Source organism: Gymnoscopelus braueri (assembly GCF_963280865.1).
Source record: "Gymnoscopelus braueri genome assembly, chromosome: 22".
Lineage (NCBI taxonomy): Eukaryota > Metazoa > Chordata > Actinopteri > Myctophiformes > Myctophidae > Gymnoscopelus > Gymnoscopelus braueri.
Genome location: NC_137624.1, coordinates 31140004 through 31156208, shown reverse-complemented (window position 1 = coordinate 31156208; position 16205 = coordinate 31140004). Strand labels below are relative to the sequence as shown.

At 42.3% G+C, this 16205-nt stretch overlaps 1 protein-coding gene across 1 annotated transcript in view; it reads right to left on the bottom strand.

The window, feature by feature from the left end:
• Positions 1 to 16205, bottom strand: part of grk3 (G protein-coupled receptor kinase 3) — a gene marked incomplete at its 3' end in the record, with an annotated part of 75862 nt that overhangs the window by 53965 nt on the left and 5692 nt on the right. The window lies entirely within an intron of this gene.

Sequence of the window (16205 nt, the reverse complement as noted above, 5' to 3'; positions counted from 1 at the left end):
ATCTGATGTTAATTTGGTCATCTACGGTACAACATTAACCACTTTCAAGTTCCCCTATTTTTGGGCATGTCCCCATTATAAATGTAAAGAATGCTAAAAGGATAACCCAGATAAGCCCTCAGGGCTTGTTTCCATTAAGCTCCTGTGTATTGAATTCATCGAGACATTTAAAGACAAACAATAATATACAATAGCATGCAACCAAAAAAATAACATCATATATACGAGTAGTAATATGAAAGAAAGATATTTACAGTAAATAGTCATTTCCGCTGATAAGCTTAGACTTTTTACAGGGGCCAGTTACAATTTGCAGCCACCCGTAGGTGCTCTTTTAGAGCGGTTTTGAAGGAGGGTAAAGGAGTCACACTTTTGTATGCCTGTTGGTAGGGCATTCCACATTCTGGCGGCAGAACGAATTTGACCCCATTGTTGAGCCGAAACCGGGTTCAGTGAGATCAGTGGGGCTCCTCCTGTGTGTGTCCTTTATGCTATTGAAAGTAGTCTGACAGGTACATGGGTATCCCTGTAGTCTCGCTCATCTTGAAGACCAGGCCCCCATTGCAAGTTGCTTTACTCTGTCCTCTCTACCTTGAGCCATCCCACCCTAGCTTAATCTATTAAGACCGGGAACGCATCTGTGTCAATATAAGATTTCTTTGGCTATTCAAAAATAGCAGATATATAAGCTCATAACGCGGCCGCGCTATGAGCTTGTAGGTCCTGCTATTTTTTAAATCTTAAAATGACACAGATGCGTTCCCGGAATGAATGGGATAATGAGCAGAGGTTAGGTGAGTTCTGGGTGTGAGGGCCTAGTAGTAACCTGACCAGTATGTTTTGAGAACTGTCAACAGGTATGACATGACTCAGTCTGAGGTCACACAGGTATGCGGCAGCGCACACACACACGTTGCAAAAGAAGCCGAGCCGCTCATAACAAGAACGCAATGGAAAAAATAAGCCACAGCATCAGAAAAGGTCCCCGTTTTGGTCCCCCAGTCAGTTCCATCCATCCAGCCCCAGTCTATGTGTTGAAGTGTCTCTGAGCAAAGACACTTCAACCTCCAACTGCTCCCTGGACCCTGGGTGCTGGATTAACCCATTAAGACCGGGAAAGCATCTGTCATTTTAGATTTTAACCACTTTAACCATTATGTTCTACTTTTGCTATTCAAAAATCATGAACATTTGTGCAAATCTTTGAATATATACATATTTTTTTAATGCGAACGTTTGTAACTCAAATCTTTGCTTCTGGGGGGTCTCTGGAACTAAATATTTTGAGTGGGGGGTCCACGGCCAAATACATGTAATTTTGGGTGTTCCTTGACATGAAAAGGTTTGAGAACCGATATAAACTGATATATAAAAATGTCTAAATCCTAACAGTATTTGGCCCCCATCTCAAAATATTTAGTTCCAGGGATTTGAGTAACAAATGTTTGCTTAAATTTTTTTCTCAAAAAGAGCAAATGTAACTATGCTGACATAAAGTATCCCAAAGGAGTGGAGAGACTACGTTATCATTATAAATATATGACTAAAGTTATTAAGTCCTGTCCCTCCCTGCTTCCGTGTTCCATGTGTGATCCGTGCCCCAGAGTTTGGGACTCTCCCTGCCACCTGTTCCCCTGACAAAGTCAGAGTGGCAACGAGGGAGGGAAGGAAGGAAGGGGACGCAAGGCGGGGGGGGCACGGCACAGGGGAGGAGGACAGCAGCAGTAGGGAGTATGGTGAGGAGCAGGCTACCTTGGGAGAGCGTGTTAATGACAACAAGGCTGGGGACAGCGAATCAATTAGCACCCCCTCCACGGGCCCATTAGCACCACACCAGTGCCCTAAGCACAAGCACACACACAAACGCACACAAACACACACACGTGTTACCTGCACTCAACCCCCTGTGTGTGTACACCAGAAGCATCATGCACTAAATAATGGCGGCATGCACTATCACAGAGTTCTGGTTGTCTCTGTCGTGCAGCGAAGAGGCTAGTACATAAAGTATAACATCCATAGATGTTTGCCAACATTTAGCTAGTGGTCAAAAACTCAGGTGAAATGCAGCTAATTGTGAGCATTAACCCATTAAGGCCTGAGGTTCCGAGTCTACAAAATGTCTTCTAAATCCAGTTTTCTAAGTTATAAGTTACTTATGCTATGTCAGTGGTTCTCAAACTTTTTCATGTCAAGGACCACCCAAAATTATATGCATTTGGCCACTTTTATGCCTTTATTGGCAGGACAGCAGGCTGACAAGAAATGGGGAGTGAAACGTAGCAAAGGCCGTCGGGATCGGGACTCGAACCCGCGACACGCTGTCAGGCTACACTGAGCTACGCCAGCGGTCCGGGCCCTAAATTACATCTTAACCTTTGCATAAGACTGCATGGTCATCAAGGCTAGGGCAAGTGCTACGAGCTAAAGTGGAGTCTGAAGAGCACACCTAGTCTATACATATTTTAATTGTGGCGAAAACCAGGCCAACTAAAAGAGGTGAAGTGTTTTTAGAGATATGTGTCGGGACTCGGGACACCCAGCTTGAAAACCGGGACAATCCCAGGCCAAACCGGGGCGTGTGGTGGTCACCCTACAGCATGTTTCTGTGAACCAACCAGTACACATTTGATAGAACGGTGGACTGGGGGGAGGATGAGTGACACACAACAGCAGCATATAAACTCTATAAGCCACAGGAACAAGAATGCAGGAAGTAGCCTGAACACTTCCTCATTTAAGGCAGCCTGCTTCTGAACCCTCTGAGTCACGGAGCAGCTGACATGCAAAACAACATTATAAACAGGGGGTCTTCAACGTTTTACAGGCCAAGGACCCCTTGGCTGAGAGAGAGATAAAGCCATGACCCCCGTTAGATATTGTATAAAATATTGTTTTTCCCCATAGATTTCATAGGCAGCTTCATAGACTTATTTGACAGCATGTCCTCGGCTCTTTCCTTTTATTTGACAGCATGTCAAATAAGTCCCAATCAGTCCCAACAATGCCATAATTTTATGGTTTAGTAAGTAAATTAGAATACATAAAGGTGCGTAGACTGTTTGCCAGTAAACTGTAATGCTGCTGCGGTTGCCGGATGCGGTCGTTTTGTTTATGTTGTGACTGTTCTGTGTTTTTAGACGACCACAATGGAAATTTTTATTCTCGTGATATCCTCGGTGCTTTCCTTTTATCTCCAAATAAATAAATTCATTAATGAATTCAGTGATTCCCATCGTGTGGGCTGCGAGGGTATTGCAGGTGGGCCCCCCAAATAATTGGCCGAAACACTACGATTTTAATGTAACATCAAAGCCCTATTATGCAATTTATTTTAGTGAAACATTTTTAATTAGTCCAATCTGTATGGTAGAGTATGTTAATACAATATAACTTTATACAATTGGGGTGGTTGAGACACATTTTGACCTTAAAGTCTAAATTCAATTTCTCCCCTGAGCAAGCATGCAGGCTCTATTAGCTCAGTGATGAAAAACTAATTCAGCTTTTCAAGCTCATAACTTTACAAAGGACCATGCCAGTAAGCTGGCATATTTAAGCTCCGTTGATTTACTATTCTTGACATCCCTGCCGACCATTTTACCAAAACATACCTACGCGATTAGTTAGATTTCCCGGGAAGTCACTGGATTCAGTTTAATTTCAGTTACAGTATGAAAATCAATGAAACAGGTTTCAGATTGCATCCAGTGATAAATTACAACAGTTAATACGACTGATTTGATTGGAGAACCAACCAATTACTCAGTGGTAGAGTTGTAGCGATATCGGTCTCGGAAATGCCTCAGGCACACTGCTTAAAATGCTGTCATAGTTATCTGGAATACGCAGGTATGTGCGCCAGGGATGGGACAGTTAAACAGTGTGCCACCCACGGTTTTGGACTTCATGACCGATATTAACCGACATTAAGTCATATAAAAATAAATAAAATATTAACAGAATACTAATATTAAACAAATATAATCTATAATTGTTCCTCATAAAACATTTCACAATACCTAATAAAGAAAAACACATTTGAAGAGAAGCCAACAACCTTTACAGAATGAGCTATAGACCTAATATATACGTTAAAAAACATGTTTTTGGCGCCATTTGAACTGCCCACACACAGGACTACAACTTTATTTATTGATATGACGTCATAGACGGTTAACCGGCCACAGTCCAAAGGTTACACGTTTACCAAAAAAAGCTCCAAATGCCCATCCCTATACTGTGCACCAATCTCATGTATCCTGCAATTTATCACGTGACGATAACTAATTTACACAAAACAATTCTTGTTCGTTACGATGTTGTTCTGTAGGAGGCATGCCGTTTAAAAGAGGGTCTCTCTGTGTGTGTGTGTGTGTGTGTGTGTGTGTGTGTGTGTGTGTGTGTGTGTGTGTGTGTGTGTGTGTGTGTGTGTGTGTGTGTGTGTGTGTGTGTGCGCGCGCACGCCATGTGCGTGCATCAGGGCTAATCTTGCAGACAGCTGGACCAATCTGTGCCAAATATCGTGTGGTGCTGCCAACAGTACCTCCATTAAAAAAAAAGAAATAAAAAAAAAATGTTTTATATACAGTATATGTGTTTATAATTAGCCTTTCAAAGAGAGGCCTGCACATAGTCTACTATCTAACTATAATATAACTTATTTAAATTTCAGATACATTTTTGCAATCTGTTTCTTAAGTTCTTGCACAACAGTGTTTGGCTTTCATTTCCACTGTGTCTGTGTCCTGCACCCAGACATCATGTTCTGACACTCAAGTCAGTATCCATAGACCAGTGGTTCTCAATTTATGGGTCGGGACCCCCAGGGGGGGTCCCCACATGACACTAAAGTGACAATTTAAGGATGATGATGATGATGATGATCACTGCATCACAAGTAATCAACAAACTATAATATAAAAACTGGTCAAACATTAGCCAAATTGTCAAATAACACAAGAAAGAGGCAAAGATTGTGAAAATAGCTGATCTACAAGCTCACAATTGAGCTTGTAGATCTGCTATTTTCACAATGTTTATCTGTGGAACCGAGTCAAACTAACTGCCTCAACTCCTACAATTCCTTGCAATAGCTTGTTGTGTTGGGGGGTCCACACAGTTCAAATATGGTTATTTTGGGGGGTCCCCAGTCTTCCTGTATTGTGTGTTATAGGTCTGGCCGATATGGCGATATGACTTCCAATCAATAACACGACTATTGAAACTTTTGCCTCAATTACGATTAATGAACAATTACCATAATTTTCGCACTATAAGCCGCACCTGACTATAAGCCGCAGCAGCTAAATTGAATGTTTGGAACATATATAAGCCGCACTGGACTATAAGCCGCGGGTGTAAAATCCATAGATTTAGGAGGTCCCCTAGTGGCCGTTAGCTGTAAAAATCCATAGATAAGCCGCACCGTTATAAAAGCCGCAGGGTCGAAAAATGGGAAAAAAGTCGCGGCTTATAGTCCGAAATTTACGGTATTTAAGAATACAAATAGTGAAAATAGCAGATCTACAAGCTTACAACGCTATTTCCGCACGCCACCAATATACAGTTCTTTGTTGTAAGTGGTTAATGAGACTAATCGATATGAAAAATTTGTTTACATTTTTTTCTTGTCAATTTATTGATATATAAGGAAAAAACTATTTTAAAAAAAAACCTTGCTTATTGATAATTCGGCTATAAGTTTATTGGCTCTAAATATGGGTTTGGATATATTTCAGATGAATTGCCGTCCCCTAGTCCTAGTGTGTGCCGTCCCCTAGTCCTCGTTCTAATGAACAGCCTGGATAGGAAGCCTGTTTGGTGAACGGCCCTCCAGGGAAAGTTTTTACAGTACATGTAATTAGAGATGTGGGCGGGGCACTTATTCATTGTTGCACGTTGTCAGCGGTTCTCAACCTGTGGGCCGGGGCCCACTGGTGGGACGTGAGGGTGTTGCAAGTGGTCATTTCCGCTATTTATTTTTGAAAATAATTTTGAAATATATAAAAAAAAAATCTACATGGAAACTGTGACTATCTAAAATAATTGCGATTAAAAGGCGATTATGTAATCATTGCGATTAGGGCAAAAACACAGGGGTCCATCAAACAAAACAAAACAAAACCAGAAACCCCCTCCCCCCATGCATCCATGTGAGCTCAGCTGTGTTGCAGTGGTGCTGTCAAAGTCTCACCTCCCTGCCAGCAGACCCAGCCTGGGCCCAGAGAGAATGTAGCGCCGCCACGCTAAACCTCCACACTGACACACACAGAACGAACGATCTCCACGCCATGGTTCTCAAACCTTTACTTGCCAAGGACCCCAAAATTGATATGTATTTAGCCGCGAACCCACCCATCTGAAAACATTTTGTTCCAGGGACCCCCAGAAGAGAATAATTTGTGTTGAAAAGTAAAAAAAACTAAAAACAAAATCTTCGTTTTTTTTTTTTATGTTCAAAAATAGCAGATGTACAAGCACATAGTGACGCGCTGTGAGCTTGTATATCTTGCCATCTTTGAATAGCCAACGTGTAACATAATGGATTGAGTGGTTGAAATGATTGTGATACTGTATTAAAACATTTAGCTGGGGACCCCGATGGAACTCACCAAGGACCCCTGGGGGTCCCCGGACGCCACTTTGAGAGCCAAAGCTACAAGCAACTAGACTCAACATGTCAACCTGCCAGTGAGGAGCCCCCACCGGGAGGACGTAGTAGAGCCTTCATCCTACTCCTCCCGCCCAACACTCCCTAGTCCCTGCTGACAGGCTCCGCCTCCCAGCCTGTGCAGCGACAGATATCACCCTCCCCCGAACACGAGCCAATTTCTCCTTTTATGAAATATCCCAGACTATTAGCGCTTTATGGAAGATGCTTCAGAACATGTATTCTATCGGTAGTTTGACCACTTCAAATACTCTTTAATCTTAAAGGGGTACTTCACTCTCGGGCCGGCGACACATTTAAAAAAAATATTAAAAATAAATGAAAAAAGTTATGGAAAATTCATGGCCCCCTCACACATTAGTAGGACACTGCGTGTCGTGAGGGGGCCATGAATTTTCCATAACTTTTTTCATTTATTTTTAATATTTTTTTTAAATGTGTCGCCGGCCCGAGAGTGAAGTACCCCTTTAATATAACTAAATAACCGAAAATAGCAGATCTGCTTTTTTCTGTGTGCGACATCATGATTCCACATAAGACATGGCTGCCGTCTAGGCCTGGACGGCTGGCGTACCGGTCCGGGCACCTAGGCTGCTAATGCGGGTTCGAATCCCGTTCCCGACGACCTTTGCTGCGTGTCGCTCCCCATCGCCCTCTCCCCATTTCCTGTCAGTATACTGTATTCTATCAATAAAAGGCAGAAAAAGACATGGCCGGCTTCTAGGGAATCCAAACGACTGCGAACTTTAAGCTATGCAAGCATTTCCTTTGTCATTTTATTACACATAGTCGTCTCCGTCTTCTTTCCCGTATAACTACTTTCAGGAGGTCACAAGGTGACCTCGTCATCATCTGATTTATTCAAATCAAATTAAAAACAAATAGTTTCTCTAAAGCCAAGCCATCTGAACTATGCAAAGGTCAGAAAGATCAACCAAACCGTCTGTCGAATCAATATTCTTTTATTACTGCTGGTCTTTAGTCATCAATTTACTGACAACAGCGGCGCTTCCAAAGCTGTGGGCCGTGGCCCAGTTGGTGGGCCGTGAGGATAATATTGCAAGTAGTGGGGCCCCAAGTAATCGGTAAAACGACTAAGATTGTAATGACAATATAACATTAATGGTAATTGTGTAAAAAAAAACTAAATGTACGGTATTTTTCTTCCTTTATAAATCTAGAAAAATTCGTTTTCATAGTGATACCTATAAACGGGAACGTCAACATACTGTGTTAGCTCCATATTGATCCAAGCCGGAACACAATCTATTGATTGATCATTACAATATAAACATTCGAAAATGCACGTGGCCCGCCCATACGACCACTTAACATTTCATTTGTCGAGACCTCGGGACACGCAGGCTTGTAATCGGGACAATGCCTGCCAAACCTGGGACGTCTGATCACTCTCCTCTGGGCTCCATTTGGAAACGAATTTATCACCCTGGCAAAGATGAGGGTGATTGTATAGAGGGGGAGAAATAAGGCAGTTACTCTTGACTGGCTCACAATGACTGCAGTGCCTTTCGGCCATCAATCCCACAGTAGCTTTCAACCTTTTTCATATCAAGGTCCATTATTTATTCGGCATTTGAGTCACGGAACCACCGTTTGATGAGATCTAGCCTCTCAGACCCCAAGACTTAGAATATTTTGTTGTCGTTGGATGAGATTTTGTTGGTACCATTAGGAAAGACGACAGGCAAACGTTGATCAAAATAACAATTCTTCTACATTCTCTAATTGTGTAGACTTCCTGTAAATTAAGTAATGCAGATGGTTCAACAATAATTTAACTCTTAAAATGAAACCAAATGGACCCATAAGGGTCCATTTGGTTTCATTTTACGCTGGACAGGGTCCATTTGGTTACGAACTCTCCATCATTTAGCTGGGGACCACCTGGAACACCCTTAACGACCACTGGTGGTCCCCGAACCACTGCACTACAAGGCCAACAGGTCGGTCTGTCTGTGGCCAACACAATATTAATCAAATCCATTTTTATTTCCCAAAAACGAATGTAAATATTTAGAGGTTATTTAGGCAGATGCTTGGTTCATCGTTTTCCTGGTATCTCCTATAGTTTCAATGCGGGTTCTTCAGGTTTACCTGTGATCCTAGTTTACTCAGGCACTACACTGTCTCTCTGCATATTATGTATGTGTTTACCTGGCTTTACTGGATAAGAGATTCTACTAAATGCCTACATTGTAAATAAGGGTGGGGGGGTCATTTGTGAATTGGTGAAAGAAGGGCGGTGTCTCGAAAGGATTCAGATAAAGGTAGAAACACGCCCCATTGTCACACTACTGCTATTGTCTTTTCACACTACTGCTATTGTCTTTTCACAGTACTGCTATTGTCTTATTTTTCTCCTTTTTTCCACATGTCGTAAGTGTGTGCACAGCCTTTGAAGTGACTATACCTTCTTCTTTCCACCAGTGTGAAACAGCGTGCTGCTGTGCTGTGATGAATGACCTCTGAGATTATGACTGTTCTTCAGTGCTGTAGTAAAAACCTGGTATGGATGTTTGTCTGTTGCCTTTTTCACACCAAGGACCCCGAAATTGATATATATATATTTGACCCCCATCTGAAAATGTTTTGTGACAGGGACCCCCAAGAAGAGAAGATATGTGTTTCAAACTATTTCAAGATTTTTCTAAAATTAAAAAAAATAGCAGATTTACAAGCCTGCATTCATGGCACGAATCTGTACCACCGTGCCTTTTTTGCAAACTGTTAATAAGGTATTCAATCAATCAACCAATCTACATATAATAACAGTATATTGAGGTTGACAAGGAATATCTCTTCAAACACTAGCCTGTTCTGTATGTGGAATATAAGTTGCTACCTTCAAAAAGGATTAACAGAGTTCCAAAGTTCAATACGGTCAGACTAAAGAAGTCCTTTGTTCATCAGTCGATTTTGAGGCTAAATTTAGAATCTGGCCAAGGGGTAAGCCTCGTCTTCATGTTTGTATGTATGCAACTCATTTGTTTGTGTCTGCGTTATGTAAAATATGTGTATTATGTGTTGCATACAAGGCTACTGTGTCGCCAGACACATTTCTGTGAGAGCTGACAGTAAAGTAGTATTAGTAGCCAAAATGTCTGTCTCGCTACATAGCCGATAGCTTAGCTAAGCTAGCTAAACCCAGTGACTCTTAGTAATAACAATAATAATTAACTTTACTTGCACTTTTCAAAACAAGGTTACAAAGTGCATTGCTGTTGTCTAATAGTTCTGGAAGCCTGCAGATCCACAAACTAACATGTAGTACCCCCAGCTAACAGAGTGTTAGCCCGCCCCACGCCTCAAGGACCCCTGGGGGACCCCACTTTGAGAACCACTGTACCACATGGCCCTTGAAGAGTGGAGAATCGATACAATAAACAAGCGAGGGGATTGGCATAAACAAGACTCCAATATAAATCTACGGGACGTACTGAATATTGACAACTTAGCGGGTGTAATATGTGACATAAATCAGGACTGAGCAATTGCATGGAATATTTCTTGCCTAAAATGTATTGATCGCTTATAGACAAGCTGTCAGACAGACACGCACACAGACATGTCTGTTTGTCCTCGCCGGCTGTCACCTCCTGCTGTCTCTCCCCTTAAAAGCTGTCACCTCTCTCTGTACGTACTGGAGCAGTGAGTGTAGCTGACGTGGGTGAATCGGCCACATATTAAATAGGTCTGCCTTTAACCCATTAAGACCGGTAACGCAGCACGCGTGTCATTTTTAGATTTCTATGGCTATTCAAAAATAGCAGATATACAAGCTCATAGCGCTATGAGCTTGTAGATCATCTATTTTTTTGATATTCTTTGAATATATATTTTCTAAAGCGAACATTTGTAACTCAGATCTTTGCTTCCTGAGGTCCCTGGAACAAAATATTTTACAAATGTTCGCTTTGAAAAATACACATTCCAAGATTTGCACAAATTTTCAAGATTTTTCTAAAATAGCAGATCTGCAAGCTCATAGCGCGGCGTATGAGCTTGTATATCTGCTATTTTTGAATAGCCAAAGAAATCTAAAATGACAGAGATGCGTTCCCGGATTGAATGGGTTAAGATAATAACGACGCAATGATGAATTTTAGCAAACAATAGGGTTAAGACAGTGATTCTCAACCTTTTCCGAACCCACTTTGTGGTCCGTCAACACAGTCCATAGAGAGACTCTGTCTTTGTGTACAGTTGTGATTGGACACAGCTGATAAAAAGTCCACATCACACAGCACATCTCCACAAAAAGTTACAACTATTCAAAGCACTCCTCGGTCAGAAAGTGCTCCTCTGACCCAGTGCATTCTAAAAGCGGCCACTATGCGGTCTGTGCGTCACCTTTTTGGTCATTTCTCATTAGGTTTAATTTACAACATTTTAAAAAAGGTGCCCGGTGTGAAGTGAACCCAGCCTTGTTATGCTAGCGTACACACACATACACACACAGCACAGGCATTTGTGCTGTGGTTAATCAGTTATACTGTAGGCTGTTTTAAGCACAACTCATGACTTATGTACACATCAGAGGAGATTAAATTCTGATTTATACGTCGTCATACAACGGTGTCGCTCGCCAAAAATAGCCTCGATCGGCTATTTTTGGCGAGCGACACAGTCATAGTGAATGGAGCATGACAAGTCATTATCCTATATGTAGGCATCCTGCTGTGTGACATTACCCTGCTAGTGAAAATACCTCATCTGTTCTATACGTCACCTAACTTGTCTGCACATGTTGGCATTGATCTGCAGATCTGAAAAAATAATCTTCATTCTGAGCTGCATAATAATGACGCCAGTGTGGCCGAAACTTTCTGTCTTTTCCCTCTCGTAATTAGGGATGGGGACCGAAACCCGGATCTATTCATTTATCGATTTATCGAAACCCTGAAAAATCAATAAGGTTTGAGCTTATCAATACCCCTATCAAGTCTAGTGGGTCTCTGAAGTGACATCGTGAATCGATAGACGAGAATCATGTCATTTAATCAAATTAACAGGTGCACAAATGGTCGATTGTCCAATGAAGTATTTGAATTTAGTCGAACACAGCCGTCAATATCAACACAGCTCACATTGCACATCAGGGAAATCCTAAAAGCATACTCCAGTCTAGCTCTAGTCCATAGCGTTAGAAGGAGTTCCCCTTAACGCTATGTTACTTTAGAGCCGTTGCCCGCACACCCCCGGTAGCGCAGTCGGCTGCGCAGCCTTTCGGCTGTAGTAAACATTTTTAAAATCACTTTCGCTACTCACCAAAACATACACTCTGACTCCTTCTAACGCTATGGACCAGAGCTATCTCCAGTCCCTAGTATAATGGATGTTGTCATGTCCCAATAAATAAAATAAAAAGATCTACAAGCCAACAACGTGTTGCAATATGACACGTTAGTTTGTAGTAGATATGACTCAACGACACCTAGCAATGACGTAATCAAACCTGCAACCTTTTGTGTTAGTATTAAAGCGACAGTACAGACATCAGCCAACAGAACTGAATAGATATATTCAAACAGAAACAAACCAGTCTCTTGAATATTTAGCACATACACTAATCTAAACAAAAAAAAGAGTCACTTGTCTTCTCAGTCTGATTGAAGAATATTTGGACTACCTGATAAAGAGTTGTGTTTAATGATAGGCCAACATACTATGTTTAACATTTGCCAACTTCATTCATTCAAGGAGCACCTCACCCAGTTTCGACCTAATCTTCATATAGCGCAACTGGTCCTCTCTAAGGTTCATTATAACATTGGTTTTCAAAGTGGGGTCCCAAGCAAAATGAGTTAATATAGCGTCACAATCATTTTAACCACTTAACCATATTTTATACGTTGGCTATTCAAAAATAGCAGATATACAAGCTCATAGCGTGGCACCGAGTGCCGCGCTGCGAGCTTGTAGATTTGCTATTTTTTGAAAAATCCCTGGCACAAAATATTTTTGAGATGGGGGGGTCCGCAGCCAAATACATATCATTTTGGCGGTCCTTTGACATGAAAACGTTTGAGAACCACTGCATTATAAGATGGTATCATTTCTGTCTAGTGTCTACTTGCTCTGTGTCTCAGAGGAGGGCTATGGACACTTCAGAAACCTGCCTACCAGTGCCATCATCGATTCTAAGCTAATAGAAACTAGAGCCTAAGTGGGCGCTCGGGTGGTCTGCCCATCACCGTGGAGGTTGTGGATCTGAATCCAGCGGCGTGGTACATCCGGCTTTGTTGAGTGTCTATCTATACGGATACAATTGGGCCCGTGTTTGGGGGGAGGGAAGCCGGGCGGGGAGGGTGATATTTGTTACTGCATGTAATCCTACAAGCAGGGCTTGGGCTGGAGGAGCAGGACTAAAGGCTCTACGTCCTCCCGGTGGGGGCTCCTCACCGTGGCAGGTGAGTCAGTACACAGTAGGATACAACAGCAGTGACAACACACAGAAATAAATGCGCGTGGGGAGGAAATCATTGGCATAATGACTAAATTGGGGAGAAAACAAATGAAGCTAAAAAAAGTGACACACCATCAAGAACTGCCCAGTGCCCACAATTCGCCATGCGTTGTGAGCTTGTAGATCTGCAATATTTATCTATGGAACCGAGTCAAACACAATGTAATGCCTCAAGTCCTACAATTCCAAGTGCTTGTCAGGGTAGGGGGGGGGGGGGTGACCAGTTCAAATATGAATATTTCGGGGGGTCAACAGTTCAAATGTGATTATTTTGGGGCCCTGAAAAGGTTGAGAACCACTGCTGTGCAACACCAAATCTAACACACCCACCTGGCACCTCAGACCCATGGCTCTGTCCACTGGGTGGATGGATTGCTACGAATTGACGTCACTGAACGGCGGTGATAAGCGGTGAGGACGGTGGTCACCTCAGCACACCCAGCTGATTTTACTCTCCGCCAGTGGTATACTGTACTGTGGATTTTCTTTTACGAGTGGAGCGCTACGTCACGTGAATGGGCACGCGCATAGACGCGTGATCGCCGATTGAAATAGCCTCCTTAATACGTAGGCCTACTTATTAACCCACAATACATATTTCAAATTTTATTCCATTTACTTGCATAATGGCATTCACCGTCACCTCTGTAATTTAGTTCATGAACCCATCAGCCACTGTTATCCAAACGTTCTCTATAGACTGCGTCAGAACATCTGACCTGCACACAATGGACCCTACAGTACTTACGTATCGGGTCACACAATGGACCGTTGATATGTATCCAGCCAGGGTCATTCCTATCATGTTAACCCATTCAATCCGGGAACGCATCTGTCATTTTTAAGATTTCTTTGGCTATTAAAAAAAATGGACGATATACAAGCTCATGGCACGGCACCGAGTGCCGCGCCATGAGCTTGTAGATCTGCTGTTTTTTGAAGCGAACATTTGTAACTCAAATCGTTGGCTTGAATCTGGGGGGGTCCCTGGAACAAAACATTTTGAGATAGGGGTCCACAGGCAAAATCTTTTTTTTCTAGAGTATGTTGCTATATCAGTGGTGCTCCAACTTTTTCAATGTCAAGGACCCCCAAAATGATATGTATTTGGCCACGGACGATCCCCCCCCCCCCCCCCCCCCCCATCTCAAAATATGTTGTTCCAGGGACTCCCAGCAGCTCAAACAACTAGTCAAAAGGCTCTGGAACCAGTGTAGCGCCGTCCCAACCTCCAGTACACCCCTGCTCTCCACCCACCAACCCCATCAGAACCACAGGGAGGCGGGGATTGATGGTGTCTCATCAATACTTTAGGTGAACTTTAGGTGGATGAGTGATAGGAAGAAAGTTTGGGTGGGTGGATGGCTTCATTTGGAAGCATGTAAGTACTAGGGACCTTTATTGTGGTCAGATGGGTGGGCCGCCGAAACGCTTTCAAGATTTTCAAGTGGGCCCTAATGGAGAAAAGCTTGAGACCCACTGGATTAGCTGAAAGCTGCATTGCTCAACTAGCCTGCCATGTTTTTTTACGCTTCCGTAGCTTTCAACCTGAAAAACGTTAAGCAAACTAACTAGAAAAATCTGCCTCAGGTTTCATGCCGCTTTAATTAAGATCCAAGACAGATGGAATAGTGTAAACAACTGGATGATATTAGAACAGCTCCCTCCAGCCCCCTGCGATGTTTTTTCCCCCTTCTTGTAATGACCTACCTGGTAATAATAACATATATACCTCGGTAATATTTGGGAACTACGGTATTTGACAGCATGAAAAATGATGTGCATGTGTTTTGTTCTGCTTCCTCTCACCGTTGGTGGCACAGCTAGTAATGAGTTTTACAGTATCTTTCATTTTTACGCCGTGGATCCTCCATTTAGAAGAGGGTCTTGTGTATGCATGTTTGTCTGTGTGTCTGGAGCTAAATCTCACAAATAAAAGATAGGCTGTTTTTTGCTTAAGTGGTTAACGCAGACGTGGAAGAATCATTAGGCAATTAATGGTTCGGACAAGTGTGGAAACTCACAATTCAGTGCAATTTCGCATTTGCACACATACGTTTCATTTTGATTTGTAACTGCGTAAAATCCTCTGCTATTCCATGATGCCCCAGTATCATACCCATGTCCCACAATGCATTGCACAGACAGAGCCGGCCCCAAAGACGGCGGAGAAAGACAACATGACGCTTGTTGTCGATCATGATAATATGTGGTTAGGGTAACCACTTTAACCCTCTATGCATCGGCTGTTTGAAAATTGCGTTGTGAGCTTGTAGATTTTCAACAAAAAAATATTGGAATATCTAATAAACATTTTAACAACACAAATCTTGTGTGAGGTCCCCCTCTGGCACAAAATATTGTCAGATGGGGGCCTGCATATCAATTTGGGGGTCCGCCCGCCTTGACATGAAAAGTCTGATAACCACTGGGTTAGGGTCAGGGTACTGAGGTTGCATGACCTCACGTTCCCAGATTCTGAGCTTGTAAACATTGGGAACCGGTTCAGGAGCCAATTTGTTTTGCAGAAAATGGGGTAGTTTCTAGGAAAGTGGGTATTTCACAATTGGGTGGACAGATACTCTGCCAAATAAACTACCAGGAAAGTGGGTTTTTGACAGGTTGTTACAATTGGTTCAAAATCCCAATAAAATTTTTTTTTTAAATTGTATAAATTCTCATCCATAGACAGGATAAAACGTTCAGAAACATTTCTGACATATCCTTTCGCAAGTGAAGATATATTAGTAGAACAGGTGCAAAACTGTCCATTGGAATCCAAAATAGAGCTGCAACTATTGATTGTTTTCTTAGCATTTAATCTATTTTTCAAGAAGCACTTTTTTATTTATTCATCAACTTGGTAGATTTTGTTTTTTTCTTCTGTCCAATTTAGTCATCGCCAAGTTTGCATAGTCCTGGTCAGTGGTCACTGCCAACCCTTAGGCCTGCTAACTGAGTAGGTAGTAGGCATTTAAAAACTTATATTGCTATAATCAGTGGTTCTCAAACTGTTTTCATGTCAAGGACCACCCCAAATTATAT